The 16,241-nt window shown below is 37.3% G+C and overlaps 1 protein-coding gene across 4 annotated transcripts in view; it reads left to right on the top strand.

The window, feature by feature from the left end:
* ZNF608 (zinc finger protein 608) overlaps window positions 1-16,241 on the top strand; it is a 744,094-nt gene that overhangs the window by 132,814 nt on the left and 595,039 nt on the right. The window contains exon 1 of one of the 4 annotated variants that reach the window (XM_029216086.1): window positions 10,007-10,063. The exons of the other annotated variants lie outside the window; for them this stretch is intronic. The gene's annotated coding sequence lies outside the window, so the exon portion shown is untranslated. Of the gene's footprint in view, window positions 1-10,006; window positions 10,064-16,241 lie in introns of those variants that run through there. 4 annotated transcript variants of the gene reach the window in all.

Here is a 16,241-nt window from a genome sequence, read left to right as displayed (position 1 = left end):
AAGTGAAAATTGTTGAACATAAACATACAAAATCTGCTTATCCAGCAATGACCTCCTCTATCCTTCAATCTTGTCCCCAACTTTTTCTGAACTCCAGTCTGCCAGTTTCTTCTTCTTTGTTTATAAGAGGGAAGAGCTTAATTTTCTACACCAATTTATTACCTCCACAGTGACTAAGAACATAGGGAAGACTGCATCATTCCCCACAGCAATACTTGTCCTTGTATTCTCAGCCTCCTAGCTAAAAAACATCTGCATCTGAGAGAACTTGGTGACCTTCTTTTTCTTCTGATTAACCAACCTCACTCAATATTCTTCACTCTTGATTAGCAGTTGATTTTATTTTCCAATTTAAATAAATCTGTAATGAAAGACTAGCTGTCCTCTTCCACATAAATCATTCAGTTAAGGTCTCAGACTTTGCAGCCAACCTGCCCAGGTCTCTTGGATTCCCTGTTTGTTGGCTGTGTGACTGTGGGCAGGTTATTAATTTCTTTCTTCCTCAGTTGCCTCAACTTGAAAATGAAGTATAAAAATAATACCTACCATTTAGAGTTGTGGTGAAGATTATATTAGTTAATATTTGCAAAAGAGCCTAGAACATATAGTAAATGCCATATAAGTGTGGGCTGTAGTTTCTCAAGGGTCTCTGTTTAGCTTATTTCATAGTTAACTTTCATACAAAGAAAAAATATATATGTGTGTGTGTATATCTATATATATCTATATATATATATATATGTATAGTCAACTATTAACATGAGTAGTAAAGCTGACTGACTTAACTAGTCAATGGAGTTTAATCCCTCATCTCACTCCATGGCTAGCCTGGTCCCACTGAGTGAACATGCTTGGAGAAGAGATCATTCTTCAACTTGCTCTGTCCATCAGGCTGGTTGCCTTGGGGGCTTTACCCCCAAGTCTCTCTTCACCTTCAAAGCCCAAAATGATGTCTTTGTAACAAAATTAAAACCATATTTATTTTCTTTCTCCAGGTTTATTGCGATATAATTGACATTTAACACTGTGTTCATTTAAGATTTACAATGTGATGATTGGATATATGTATATATTGTGAAGTGATTACCACAATAAGGTTAGTTTACACATGCATCACCCCAGTTAGTTACAATTTGTGTGGCAGGGGGGCGAGAACTTTTAAGATACACTCTCTTAGCCACTTTCAAATATACAAATACAATGTACAATACAGTATTATTAACTATAGAACTTATTTATCTTATAACTGGAAGTTTGTACCCTTTAACCACCTTCACCAATTTCCCCTATACTACCTCCACCACTGGAAACCACCAATCTACTCTCTGTTTCTAGGAGTTCAGTTTTTTTAGATTCCATATATACATGAGAATGTACAATATTTGTCTCTGTCTGACTTATTTCACTGCGCATGATTCCCTCAAACCTGTCCATATTGTTGTCAATGACAGGATTTTCTTCTTTTCATGGCTGAATAATGTTCCATCTGTCCATGGACACTTAGGTTGTTTCCATGTCTTGGCTATGATAAATAAACCTGCAAGGAACATGGGGGTGCAGTTATCTCTTCAATATAGTGATTTTATTGCCTTTGGGTATATACCCACAAGTGGGATTGCTGGATCATATGGTAGTTCTATTTTTAATTTTCTGGGGAACCTCTATACTGTTTCCATAGTGACTACACCAATTTATATTCCTATCAACAGTGGCAAGCATTCCCTTTTCTCCACATCCTCATCAGCACTTACCTCTCATTTATTTGATAATAGTCTTTCTAACAAGTGTGAGAGAGCCACATCTCATTGTGGTTTTGATTTGCATTTCCATGATGATGGTTAGTGATGTTGAGCACCTTTTCATGTTCCTGGTGGTCATTTGAATATCTTCTTTGGAAAAATGTCTATTCAGGACCTTTGCTCATTTTTAATTAGATTATTTGTGGGTTTTGCTACTGAGTTATGAGTTTCTTATATATTTTGGAAATTAATCACTTATCAGGTATGTGTTTGGCAAATATTTCTGCCATTCCATAGGTTGCCTTTAGATTTTGTTGATTGTATCTTTTGCTATGCAGGAGTTTTTTAGTTTGATTAGTCTCACTTGTTTATTGTTGCTTTTGTCATTTGTGCTTTTAGTGTCAAAAAAATCATTGCCAAGATCAAGGTGAAGGGGCTTTTTCCTTGATTCCTTCTAGGAATTTTATGGTTTCAGGTCTTACATTTAAGTCTTTAATCCATTTTAAATTAATTTTTGTGAGGTGTGTAAGCTACAGATCCAGGTTCATCTGTTGCCATGTGAATATCCAGTGTTTTCATCATCATTTACTGAAGAGACTATGTTTTTCCAATTAAGTATCTGGGATCCCTTGTCAAAAACTGGTTGACTATACATGTTTATTTCTGGAATCTAGATTCTGTTCCACTCATCTATGTGTCTGTTTTTGTGCCAATACAATACTGTTTTGATTATTATTTGTAACATAGTTTGAAATTAAGAAGCATGATGCCTCCACCTTTGTCCTTCTTTCTCAGGATTGCTTTGGCTATTTGGGGTCTTTGTGATTCCATATGAATTTTAGGATTGCTTTTTCTAGTTTTGTAAAAAATAATGTTGGAATCCTGGTAGGGAGGGATTGCATTGAATCTATGTATGGCTTCCGTTAGTATGGACAGCTTAACAATATTAATTCTTCCAGTCCATGAACATGGATATTTTTCCATTTATTCATATCATCCTCAATTTCTTTCATCAATGTCTTACAGTTTTCAGGGTACAGATCTTTCGCCTCCTTGGTTAAATTTTTCCTAAGTATTTTACTGTTTTTGATGCTATTGTAAGTGAGATTGTTTTTCTTCATTTCCTTTTCAAATAGTTTGTTTTTAGTGTATAGAAATGCAACTGATTTTTGTATGTTGGTTTTGTATCCTGTGACTTTCCTGGATTGACAGGACTGTAGGCTATACTCAGCAGTTGGGCAGGACTTTGAATTTTCTTTCCTGCCTGGGAAAGAGGGTAGAATGAGCTCCACAGCAGGTACTCTTGGATTGGGGACCAAATCAGACAGAACTGCCAACAAATCTCCTTGGCCAGATGGGACCACCAGCTCAGCTCTGAAGCTGGGCAGAGTCACTGGCTGGGATCTCTCTTTGGGTCCACTGCAAGCAGGAATGCTATCCACCAGGATCAGAGTGCTGGTGCTACAAGTCTTGCCCCCTGCTCTGTCTCAGTCTGATTCCTGGCGGTCAAGCCCCACAGATCCGTCTAGTGATTTTCATGAAGTAAGACCTGAGTGGCCTCTAGGGAAGTGTCTCACAATGCTGGGGAAGCTGGATGTCCACTTTGGGCTCTTTTTTCCCACTGGAGAAATCATAGGCCCAGGGCGGCCTTCTCAGAGTGGCACTGTGATGGCCTGGGGAAAGCGATGAAGTCAGAGTATAGCTGCTCCTCTTACCCGTCTAATTTTCTGTTGTCCAGAGGGGGGTTTAACCTCACCCATGGGTTCTGAGAATTTTACAGTGGTGTCTCATCTATGGATCATTGCTAGTTGATCTTCTTTTGAGGGGGACTGGAGTGGGAATGTCCTATGTCACCATCTCGATGATATCACTTCAATTCATATCTCTAACACAACATTCTGAAGATCCCTATCCAGGAAGAGTTCAAACCCAGCACATCCTCCTCCCACTTCACTTCCAGGAAGAAGCAAAGAGCCATCAGGTCAGAGCCACATGCTGAGGAGCAGAGGTTTGGAAAAAATGAGAGAACTAGCCAAAAGTGCTTGATTTCCAATACCCTTTAGACTCCATCTTTTGATATTGTTTCTTCTTTCCTTTCCCAGAAGTTATGTATCTCCTGCTTGTTAGGGGCTTCCCCGTTCTTGAAAGGCTTACCTGTCATTGGCTTACCAACCTCTTCTGTTCTCCAGGTCTTAGGGGTGAGCTAGCAAATTGACTACAGGTGAGCCAGACATATTCTATGGTTTTCACAGAACTGTTAACATTTGAATTAATTGCCCACATTTAAAACTAGGGAGATTTCATGTAAAGTTTGATTTGGGGCATCTCTTGGAAAATTGGACTATCTGGCAAAATTGGACCAACTTTATTTACTTCATCACAGTAACTGCCTGGAGCCAAATGTGGCTACACCACATCAACAGGGCGGGCATAAACCAGAATCTCTTCGCTCTGTTGTCTCAGACAGCCCACACACTGCACTCAGTTACGTATTCTACCAGGGCCCTTAGGTGTACTCAACTGTTGTACCCCTGATTTAGGAAGAACCATTCTTTCCTTTGGTACACTTCTCCTTTTCCCCCTCCCTCCCCCTTCTTTCCTCTCCCTCTTCTCCTCCTCCTTGTCCTCCTTGTCATCCTCCTTCTCCCCCTCCCCTCCCCTCCCCTTCTCCTTCTCTCCCTTCTTCTCCTCCTCCTTCTCCTTCTCCTTCTCTTTGGATCACTGAATAGCCTGAAGAGCCATGACAAGAAATGGCCCTAAGGAAAAGCTGCAAATAAGATTGATTTTAATTCAAATAGTGTGGTGCAGTTGATCCAAGCTAAAAGAATCCTCAGCCATACCAGCTGTCCAACATGAGGTGGGTCACATAGGGTCCAAAATGAGGTGGGCCACAAGGACCATCTCTTGTGTCCTTTATCATCAAATGCTCCATCCTGTCTAATTTCCTATTTTCCACTACAAGAAAAACGGTGGCAACAGTGCTATTACAGACGATGCCTTGCTCTTCTGAACTTTTTTGTATTGAAAAAATGTAGACCTCCTTGCTTCTATAATTCCCTAATACTGTTTATTTACTATTGTTTCCATCACTTCTCATGACATTACATCACCCATCCTGCTGCCTGTGAATACAGGTTTCCAGTGCCCATTTCAAAGGTTGTTACTCAGCTTCATTGATGAAGACTACAAATGCATGTGCACCCAGAATATGCAGGAAAATGTGAACAGCGCTTTGTTTTATGGTCATGTTAAATTTATCGTATAGAAATTTACAGTGTAAAAACATAGGATAATACATCTCCCAACAATGTCTCTATAGGCTGTAATCACAGCATTTTTATAATGTGACTTCTTTCAATGTTGACTGCTCCCTTGACTTTCTATACCAAAACCAACAGGGACAGTAGGCAAAAGGCCCAGTGGTGGAGTGAAAAGGACAGTTCCATTGTCACAAGGAACATCTCTGTCTTGTTTGGCACAGCTTAAGACAGAGTAAAACATTCCCACATCAATCAGAAGAAAGAGAAGATGTCGATCGAATGACCTGTTGGCAATAAGCTTGCTCCCCCAGGACTGCCTGATGAGGGATGGAGGGACTACCCTGGAAGTCAGCAGCAGGGATGCTCACAGAGTAAATCACACCCATAGAGCTCCCTTGCCACCCTGGGATTCTGTAGACTGGAAGTGACACAGTGATGTGGTGGAACTCAGAGCCAACACAATGGCCCTCACATGCATTTCAAGCCCAAGAGTTGATGGTAGATGTTTGGTAGCCCAGAGATCTGAAATCATCCTGTGTCTCATGTAAATGAGTTATATCAGCATGTCAGCCCCATTCTTCAGTCCCAATTTTATAAGATCCCACAAAGAAATGCCCGGCTGGCCAGTAGGACAAATCTGCTTTCCAGGCCACCATCTATGAACTGGGCCCTGACCACAGAGGCCTGGGATGTCCCATAGGTGAGGATCATGAAGCTCCTTGGAACACCTGATAAACCATTGTTAAAGGTAAGGTAGGGGCATAAATGGTTGGAGAACAGCTTGTTATTCTGGCCTAGGCTCAGGATACCCGCCCCCCCCCCCAACAGAACTGTTGTCCAGTTCAGTGTCAGGCACCAACAAGACTCCTCTTACCTGGGTCTAAGGGCAGAACCGGCCATCAGGCACCCCCTCTGGAGGCATTTCTGAGGCTCTCTGGAAGAAGGTTAATATGTCCCACAACTTTGTTCTATGGTTGTTGGTCACCTAGCAAGCCGGCAACTTGCCCCATTCTTCCTGGCTGGCTGTTGCTATCAGATAAAATGTTTCTCTTCTCTGTTAATACTGGTGATTTTATAGTCAATCCACTTTGTTTTTAAGCTGTAAAACATTCCTTCCTTAAAATCCCTATCCATAATCTAAGATGAGGCTATGGAGTTTAATAAAACTTCATAATCTAAGATGAGGCTATGGAGTTTAATAAAACTTCACTAATGGCTTGAGAATAGAGGTGCGACTTACAACAAGAAAAAGAAAGGAAGGAAGGAAGGGAGGGAAGGTGGGCAGACGGAAGGGAGAAAGAAAGAAAGAAAAAGAAAGAAAGGAAGGAAGGAAGGAAGGAAGGAAGAAAAAGAAAGAAAGGAAGGAAGGAAGGAAGAAAGAAAAAGAAAGAGAAGGAAGGAAGGAAGGAAAGAAGGAAGGAAGGAAGGAAGGAGGGAAGAAGGGAGAGAGAGAAAGGGGGAAGGAGGGAGGAATGGAGGGAGGGAAGGAGGGAAGTTGGTGTAAGGATTCCTGCTCTTACAGTCCCTAGCCCCAGGGATCCTTTAATGACAGTTTACCCCATTGGATGATACCAGCACAGGGTATGTGCCCAATGAATGAATATTAGTTAAATGACTAAATGAAAAGTTTCAGGATTCAGGCCATCTCCCATGCAGGGGGAGGGTTTCTGACTGTATTCTTCTTACCCTGGAGTTATTGCTCCAAAAGTCTTGACTTACCCCAAAAGTCTTGGTTCCCATAAAGAGACTGATGGGCTATGCCACCCAGGGTGTGTAATTATCCCCACTGCCTCAAATCTACCCACAGTGAAGATAACCTCTTGTGTTATTATTCACAGACTCTTAGCTCTCAGTTTCCATTCCAGAATTAGATCTAGGCTTTATCTTTGTATAAACAAAATCCCATCAGAGGCTTTTTTTTTTCCAGTGCTTATTTTAAAAATAAGCATCTTACTAAGCGGAATACAAATTTTCCCCTTCCGTAAATATAAATTTTGCAATTGCAGCTTCCTCCCTACCTCTACCTCCACAGCCTCTCAGTGTTTCAAGCATCAGGCAGGGTTCAAGTTCAAGGTTCTGGACTTCTCTGCCCTCCGGAGCCTTTGCAAGTGGCAGCATTTCCTAAACAAATTAACTATTTGGGGCAGGGGATGGGGATTCCATCTGACTTCTTTTGGTATTGCCTCTCGTTGTTGAAGGAGTGAGCATCTGCCTGGCTTTGCCCACTGTGCTTGGAGTGCACTCATTTAAGCCTAGCAAGGGTGGCTGGTCAAGGATTCTGGTCATCCCTACATATTTTTCCACCTTGGAGACAAAACTAACAGTCACCAACATGCATGATAAGTTAGCTGTTGAAAGCTTGAATTGTTAGTTTAAATATCTAGTAATAAGGGAACTTGCATTTTCTAAAAATTGTAACTGTTTAGAACTCACAGCCTTATATTCAGGCTCTGATAATTTCTAGGGTAATAAAGCTTCGTCAGGATCAGGTTTTAAAGTTAATTTACTTTTAATCGACATATAGTCTTAGTTAAAAGCTACTTGTAAATTTCAAAACTTTGAGAAAATAAAATATTAACATTTTCCCTGATTCTACTATCATTTAGCCTCTTTTCAAAAATATGTTTACTTTTTTTTTCTTTAATGACCTTTGCATTCTGGTAGTTAATTGCTAAAATAATTACTAAAATTTTCATCCTACCTAAGTCCCCTTAAAAGAAATCCAGTTGTATAAAGTAAGAATAAATGAATGAATTACTTTGTTTAACAATAAATTGACAACTAATACTAGAAGTTGCTTAATTTAGAATGGGCTTTTCAAAGTTACTTTTGGATAATTTTAAGGAAGACCACAAAGTCTAGAAATATAATGGTTCAGGTTATCTGCAGTTCTGCATCATTAAAGAAATCCTGCAATTGCTTTATATTTATTTAAATAAAAACAAAATATTGACCTTCCCATCTATTTTATGGACTAGTGTTAACCTTGCCTGAAAAAAGATGGTGATTTTTAGAGTTGTGATTGTTAATGGCCTTTGAATGCATCCTGCACAGGCCTCTAACTCCCCAGTGTAAGTAAGGTTCAGCCCTTTCCAGATGGGAAAATGATAAGGACACTAGGAAGATAGCAGGTGGTTCTTGGGCAGCTGCCAGAAACTTGCAGCAAAATGAATTATGTAGGGCCCCGGTGCTTTAGCCAGCATTTTTTCCGTTTTAATTTATCAAGCCAAAGCTTGTTGACATGAAAGTGAATGAAATTGTTATACAGTGGGCTCTAAAAAGCCAACTCAAGGGTTTAGTGCAGAAGAGCTCTGACTATAAATAACAATGAAAATACAGGAAATGTTCTTTCTACTAGCACCTGCTCTGTTATTTGAGATGCACTGGCAATTAACTCAAATCCCAATATCAGTATCAACTGGAAAAATGCCAATTCTTTGAAATATTACAGAGGCTGCCTAATCTGTTGTAGATGATTATCAAAAGGCTAATCCTCAAAATAGTCATTTTGGTTTTTGATATGTGGAGCTGTATTTGTTTATCAAATGTAATATAATAACTGACAGAAATGACAAAGTAGTATTGATACTGCTAGGAGAGAGACTTCGCAATCAGAAAAGGTTAATACCATCTTGCTTGAAAAAAATTATTTTGCAGTGACTTGTCCGAAAAGGAAAACAATGATATAAATCACTGAGCATTCACAAATGAAATCTCTGCATTTAGCTGAAGAATATAAATCGGGTTTTATAGTAAAAGCAAGATAGCTACAATTTCCACTGTGAATGAAAGAAAAAAATTAACAGATTAGAGTAGGATTTAACGTGTGTACGTTAAGGGGAAAAATCTTCCTTGATGAAAGAACATTTAATATTTCAAACCTCTAGTCAATGTTTTGTACATAGTGGGTCCTGATTAAGTATCTTTCTTCTATTAAAGAATATTACATGTATTAGGGAAAGATGAAGTATGATACTGTCTCTTGTCGTCTGAGGAGGGGATAATACAAAGTTTCCATTGCATCTGCTTGGACCCTGTGGAATCTGGAAAAATATATTGTCTATGAGTCTATTTATTTCTTGATGGTGCAGCTTATTTATTCATGCCTTTCCTCAAAGGATATTTATTGAATGCCTACTTTGGGTATTGCACTTAAGAAGGTTGTCAGCTGCCCAAATTTACCATGTAGATGAATCAACTGAGCATTACCTTTTCTATCAAGGAAGTTAGAACATATAAATAAATACCTATGATACAAATATGAAATGGTAAATATTTTTATTAATGTTTATAATCAATATAAAACAAGACTTCCCACTATCATCACTCTTTTTCTATTTTATGAATTAACTTGTATCTTGCCAGGAATACAAAATTAAGTGCCATTTAGTTTCACAATAATTTATTGCCTTTATTTAAAACAATAGAATTGCATGTTATCATTGCGCTGGTAAATCTAGACTCTATGCTTACTATACTATAATCTATACACTACAAATAGACCATTAGGCCATTCCACACATCATCACTGAAAGTCATTTAAAATGACTGTTAGTATTATTAAATGATGATAATAAAATACTAGACTATTCAGTTAACTTTGAGGAAAAATAAAACAATGATTAACATTTGGGGGAGTGTATCATATTCTAGGTATGTTGCTAATTGCTTTACACACATTACCAGTTTGATCTTTATGTTACCCCTGTGTGATAAGTACAGTTGACCCTTGAACAACATGAACTGCATGGGTCCATTTTCACATGGATTTTTTTCAATAGTAAATACTACAACACTACACGATCTGCAGTTGGTTGAATCCTCAGATGCAGAACCACAATAAGAGGGTTATATAGAGATGTTTTACTTCAGGGTGGGTGGGTACTCCTAACCCCCGTGTTGTTCAGGGGTCAACTATATTACTATTCTTGCATTTTACAGATGAGGAAACTGAAGATTTGAACATTTAATTAACTTGACAGTGTTTGAATTTGAACCCCGATGAGCAATACCATCAGCAATTGCACTAATCTGAAGCAGACTATCAATTTTTGAAAAGAAAAGGTAAAATATTACTTGCAGAAAATATGATTCCATATTTAAAAAGAGAATGAACTGGAAAGTGATTACAAATGAAGACATTTACATAGTTAGTAAATGTAAATTCTTAAATATAAATTATAACCAATTAAAAATATAATGGAAGAAAATATCTCAATCATAGTGCCAAACAGAACGATCATTGCAAAACCAACTTTTTAAGGAATCTGTAGGTGATTACAAGGTGCAAATTTTTCAGTATCTTTTGAAAGACATAGTAAAATCCTTCAATAAAATGCAATCTATCCTGTTTTTATAAATAAAGACTCAATATTGTTAAAATATTAAGTAAAAAAAACCCTCTAAAATTTATGAAATGAAATCATGTTATTACATTAGTCTGGAAAATAAGTCCATAAAACTAGCTAGAAATATTCTAAAGAAGAAGAGTAAAGAATCATACCAGGGCTCCCCTGGTGGCGCAGTGGTTGAGAGTCCGCCTGCCGGTGCAGGGAACACGGGTTCGTGCCCCGGTCCTGGAAGATCCCACATTCCGCGGAGCGGCTAGGCCCGTGGGCCACGGCCGCTGAGCCTGCGCGTCCGGAGACTGTGCTCCGCAACGGGAGAGGCCCCAACAGTGAGAGGCCCGCGTACCGCAAAAAAAAAAAAAAAAAAAAAAAGAATCATACCAGATAATAAAACATATGCTAAAGCTCTAATTCATATAACTTTAATAATGGCCCAGGAATACACAGAAATATCAACGGAAGACAGTGAGTTCAGAAAGAGACCCAAATACATATGAGAAGTAGCACAAAAAGAGCATCTCAAACCAGTGGGTATAAAGGTGAATTTTTCAATAAATCTTTGGCAACTATATAGTCATTTGGAAAAAGTAAAGCCACATTTTCAAAACACTACTTACATAAAAATAAACTCCACATGGATCAAAGAGTTAAAGTAAACAGTGAAGCCATAAAAATATTGGATGAAAACATGACTGAATTAATTTATAACTTTAGGATGGAGAAGATCTTTTTAAGCAGACACAGAACTCAGAAACCATAAATCTGATAACTTAAACAGCACTTAAAAACCTTTCAGCAGGGCTTCCCTGGTGGCGCAGTGGTTGGGAGTCCGCCTGCCGATGCAGGGGACACGGGTTCGTGCCCTGGTCTGGGAAGATCCCACATGCCGCAGAGCGGCTAGGCCCGTGAACCATGGCCGCTGAGCCTGCACGTCCGGAGCCTGTGCTCCGCAACGGGAGAGGCCACAACAGTGAGAGGCCGCAAAAAAAAAAAAAACAAAACCTTTCAGCAAAGTCTATAACATTATGAACAGAGGACATTTAACAAGAAAGAAACACATGACAAAAAAAATTAACATCCTTAATTTTGAAAAAAACCTGACAAATTGATTTTTAAATAGAGGATAATTTAATACAGCTATAATGCTGTGTAGTTACATTAAAATGCGATAATAATCTAAAAACTGGGATCAACTTAAATATCATTCAGTAGGAGATTCATTAAATAAATTATGGTGCATCTAAATAATGTAAAAATGTGCAACCTAATAAATTAAAAAATTGGAGTAGATCCAAATAATATAAAAATTTGTATCAGTTCATTAAATATTTAAATAATTTTAAAGAGTGACAGCCATAAAGTTTAAAAAGGTGTGTTTATATATAGGAAACATTATTTCTAGCTATAGATATTCAGAAAAAGTGAGCCTTAAAAAGTAAAAAGAATTTAAAGATAATGAGAAAAAAAAAGAGGAAGATTGCATTTCAAGCTAAGAAATAACATGCTGAAGACTGAGAGAAAAGGTTGAGAAGTTTAAGACAGATGAAGTTTACAATAAATGAAGAAAAAAAGCATGTTGGGGTCATATCACTGAAGGCTTTAATTATCTTATTGAAAAGGATACAGGTGATGAGGAAATAACAGTTTGCTGTGAACTAACCCGTCAGGCACAAGCAGAATCTTTCTTGAAATATCTCATTTAAACCTCTCAGCATGCCTAAGAATTACATATGATTATTCTCATTTTAAAAGTAAGGAACTGAGACTTGAAAACGTAAATAACTCACCTGAGTTCTCACATAAGTAACAGAATTGACATTTAAACTAGGTAATCATATAATTTATTATATAACTTGGGACACTTCTGAGAGTGAAAGGAACAGCAGGCTCAAATAAGTACTGTCGCAGCCAACAAAGGAGAATGGTCACCATTGGTAGGTTTGAACCTAAGCCTGTCTCCAAAAACCTACTCCTTGATATCAATTACCTTTCACAGGTTGGCCCACACCAAGCGTTTTCTTTTAAAATCTTCTCATGACCTCACCACATGCTCTGTCAAACATTGTCTCACATCAGAATTAGGGATGAATTAGCCCTGTTAGCTCACCTGGCTGACATCTCTATCCACAGAAGGGGCTGTACAACTTATGGGACAGCATTTTTCCCAGGCACCTGTTAAATGACCCAGACCTCAACATTCCCAGTCTTGTCCTGGAATATTGTTCTTCAGAATAATAGAACCTACAACTTCAGAATTTGAATTCCATAACGTTTCTTTTCTAGAAAAATATATGTTACCACTGCTCATTCTAAGCCTGATCTTTTCTAGCTGACAATTCTTGGTTGATTTATAATCAACATTATGAACAATATAAATGACATTATTTAGGAGTTCTTTTCCTTTTGCAAGCTAAGAATTCATTGTTAGCTTAGAATAGTTATTTAGAACTGTGGGTGTTTTCAAAATACTTCTCATCAAAAATTTCTTTGTCAATCGACCATATTGGATGCCTATTATTTCACTCCCTTCGTATGTTAAGCCTGTCATCTTTATCCTTGTCTTCTTCTACCAATTTTTTCCTCCCAGGCCATGTTCATATTCTCTTGTCATTAAGTACAGAGTCACTGTATGCACATTCTAAAATGTGCCAGTATTAAAATGAAAAGTGCCAGTAATTTCTATACCTCGTTTTAAGGATGATTGTTTATATATTAGTACTATTTAAGTATTTATAATCAAGATTATCTACTTCCCTTACACTTACAAGGTTTCAATGAATATACTCTATATGGAATATAAAATAGGGAATATATTTCTTTATCTATAGACAGATATACACACACACATATATATGTATGTAACAGCAAGTTTGTAATAAAAATTGTTATTTTGTACTTTTAAATGTGTTATAAATTTTTGAAGGCTTATATATAATTGGCATTTTCCTTTACCTCCTTCTTGCCAGATATTTTGCTTCGCTATTGTAAGCAAACTAATTTGTGCCACTCAAACACCAGATGAATACAGCTGATGTTTCAAGAAACACTGTCAAACCCAAATATTTTCATAGAGGCCATACATAGCAGTTCCAATTAATTTTCTTTCATTCCTCTTTCCTTCCTTCCCTCCCTCCCTCCCTTACTCCCTCCCTTCCTTCCTTCCTCTCTTTCTTTCTGCCAACAAATTGACCAACGCTTTGTGACAGAAACAGTTCCTGGTGAAGTGAATACAGAAGTAAACAAGACAAGGCTTCTGACCTCATAAAACTTACCTTCTAGTGGGAGGAAATGTGAGCAAATTAAATGTGTTGACAGTGCAGAGTACTCTGAAGAAAACTTTTCTAAAAAGTGATGTAAAATAGTCATAAAGATAAACAAAAGCCCAAAGAATCTGTTGCTTGTAGATCTGCCTGTAAGAAATGCTGAAGTTTGTTTTTAGGATAAAGGGAAATAATACCAAATGAAAGAAGAGGGTGAAGAACTCTGGAAGTGGTAATTATGTGGATAAATGTAAGAGAATATATATTTTTTTTCTTCTTATAATTTCCTTAAAAGGCAACAACAATGTAATCTGTAGATAGATAATTTCCTCAATCTAAAATGTATCTATAAAAAACTACAGATAACATCATACTTGTGTTCAGTGAAAAACTGAACATTTCGCTCAGTCGGGAACAAGGCAAGGATTTGAGCTGTGACCACGTTTAGTGGATATTGTATTTCAAGTCCTATCTTACAGCAGGGAGAAACATTAATGGAGGGTATAGAGACTGGAAAGAAAGAAGTAAAACTTTTATTTGCAGATGGCTTGATTGTTTACATTAAAAATTCTAACAAACCTATAAAACAAACTACTAGCACTAATAAGTGAATTTAGCAAGGTCACAGGATACATGGTCAATATATTACAAAATCAATGTTATTTCTATATACTAGCAAAGACAGCTGGAAAATAAAACTTAATAACAATATTGTGTTTTACTGTCTATTGCTGCATAACAAATTGCCATAGATGTAATGACTTAAAACTACAATAAACATTTATTATCTCACGCAGTTTCTATGGATGAAGGATTTGGGAAAAACTTAGCTGGGTGATTCTGGCACAGGGTCTCTCAAGGGCTGGCAGTCAAGATGTCAGGCAGACCGGCAGTGCTCTGAAGGCTGGACGGGAATATCTACTCTCAAGGAAGCTCACTCACATGGCTGGCAAGTTGATGCTGGGTATTGGCAAGAGGTCTCAGTTCCCTACCACATGTGCCTCTCCTAGAGCTTCGCGGGGGTCCTCATGATGTGGCAGTAGCTTCCTCCAAAGTGAATGATGATCCAGAAGAGATCAAGGCAGAAGCCACAGTTTCTTTTATGACTGAGCCTTTGAAGTCCCAGTCAGTCATCCCCACGATGTCCTCTTGGTCACTCAGGTCAGCTTTATTCAGTGGGGATGCATACGCAAGGGTGAACATACAGAGAAGTGAAAATCTTTGGGAACTTTCTTGAACGCTTATCACCCCAAATACTATTTATTATAGCACCAGAAATGTATTTTTTAAGTGTAGAAATAAACATAAAGTATGTGTAAGACACTGTGCCAAAAACTACAAAGCATTGCCCAGGGAAATTGAAGAATTTCTAAATAAATGGAAAATTATGCTATGTTAATGGATTGGAAGGCTCGATGTTGTAAAAGTGTCAGTTCTCCCCCAAATTGATGTATGATACAAGGCCAGTTAAAATCTAATCAGGCTTTTAGGTAGAAATTGACAAGCTGATTCTAAAATTTGTAAGGAAATGCAAAAAAACTAAAATATCCTTGAAGATAATTGGAGGACATACACTATCTGTTTGCAAAACTTATTACAAAACTACAGTATACTATCAAGAAAGTGATAGACAATAAGGAGAGCAAAATAGCTCAATGACACATAGCAGAGGACCCAAAAATATTCATGTTTGTAAACAGGTCTCTTTGTTATTCAACAAAGAAGCAAGGCAATTTAATGTGGAAAAGTCTTTTTAGCAAATAGTGTTGGAAAAACTGGATAAATGTATGAAAGAATAAATGAATCCTGACCTCTCATTTCAAATGATACACAAAATAATTAAATTAAGATGCATCACAGACTTATATGTAGAAGCTAAAACCTTAAAACTTTTAGAGGAAAACAACAGGATATCCTGAGGGCCTTGGGATAGACAATAATTTCTTAGAGAGAACATAGTAAACACTAAGCATAAAAGAAAAAATATAAAATTTGACTTCATCAAAATTAAAACCTAACAACAGCTTTAAGAAAATAAAAATACAAGCCTCAGACTGGAAGAAAGTATATATGTATATATAATCATAGAGAGAGAGAGACTTGCATTTAGAATATATAAAGAACTACTAAAACTCATTTTAAAAACAACAAATAAATATATGAACAGCCAAAAAGCACATGAAAATCTCAAAGTCATTCATTATCGGGGAAATGAAAATTAAAACTGCAGTGAAATAACTAGAAAACTATTGCACACGCTCTAGAATGGCTGAATTAAAATACTGGCAATATCAATGTTTTCAAGATTGTGGAGCTACTTGAAGTCTCAAATTTTGGTGGTGGGAGTATAAAATAATGTAAACAATTCAGAATATAGTTTAGCATTTCCTTATAGCTAACATGCATTTACCAATCAATCAGTTCCACTCCTAGGAATTGACTCAAGAGAAATGAAAACATATGTCCAACAAAAAGACTTGTGCTTGAAAGTTTATAACAGCTTTTCATAATAACAAAAAACTGGAAATAGTCCAGATGTCTATCAACAGGGAAATGGGGAAACATATTGCAGTATATCCACAAAATGGAATGCTGATCAGAAATTAATAAGAGAATAAACTAATGATACACAAC

Source organism: Monodon monoceros, unplaced genomic scaffold, assembly GCF_005190385.1.
Source record: "Monodon monoceros isolate NGI ecotype Baffin Bay Population unplaced genomic scaffold, NGI_Narwhal_1 Super_Scaffold_12, whole genome shotgun sequence".
NCBI classification, from domain to species: Eukaryota; Metazoa; Chordata; class Mammalia; order Artiodactyla; family Monodontidae; genus Monodon; species Monodon monoceros.
The sequence above is the reverse complement of the archived record's forward strand: the minus strand, read 5'-3'. Positions and strand labels throughout refer to the sequence as shown.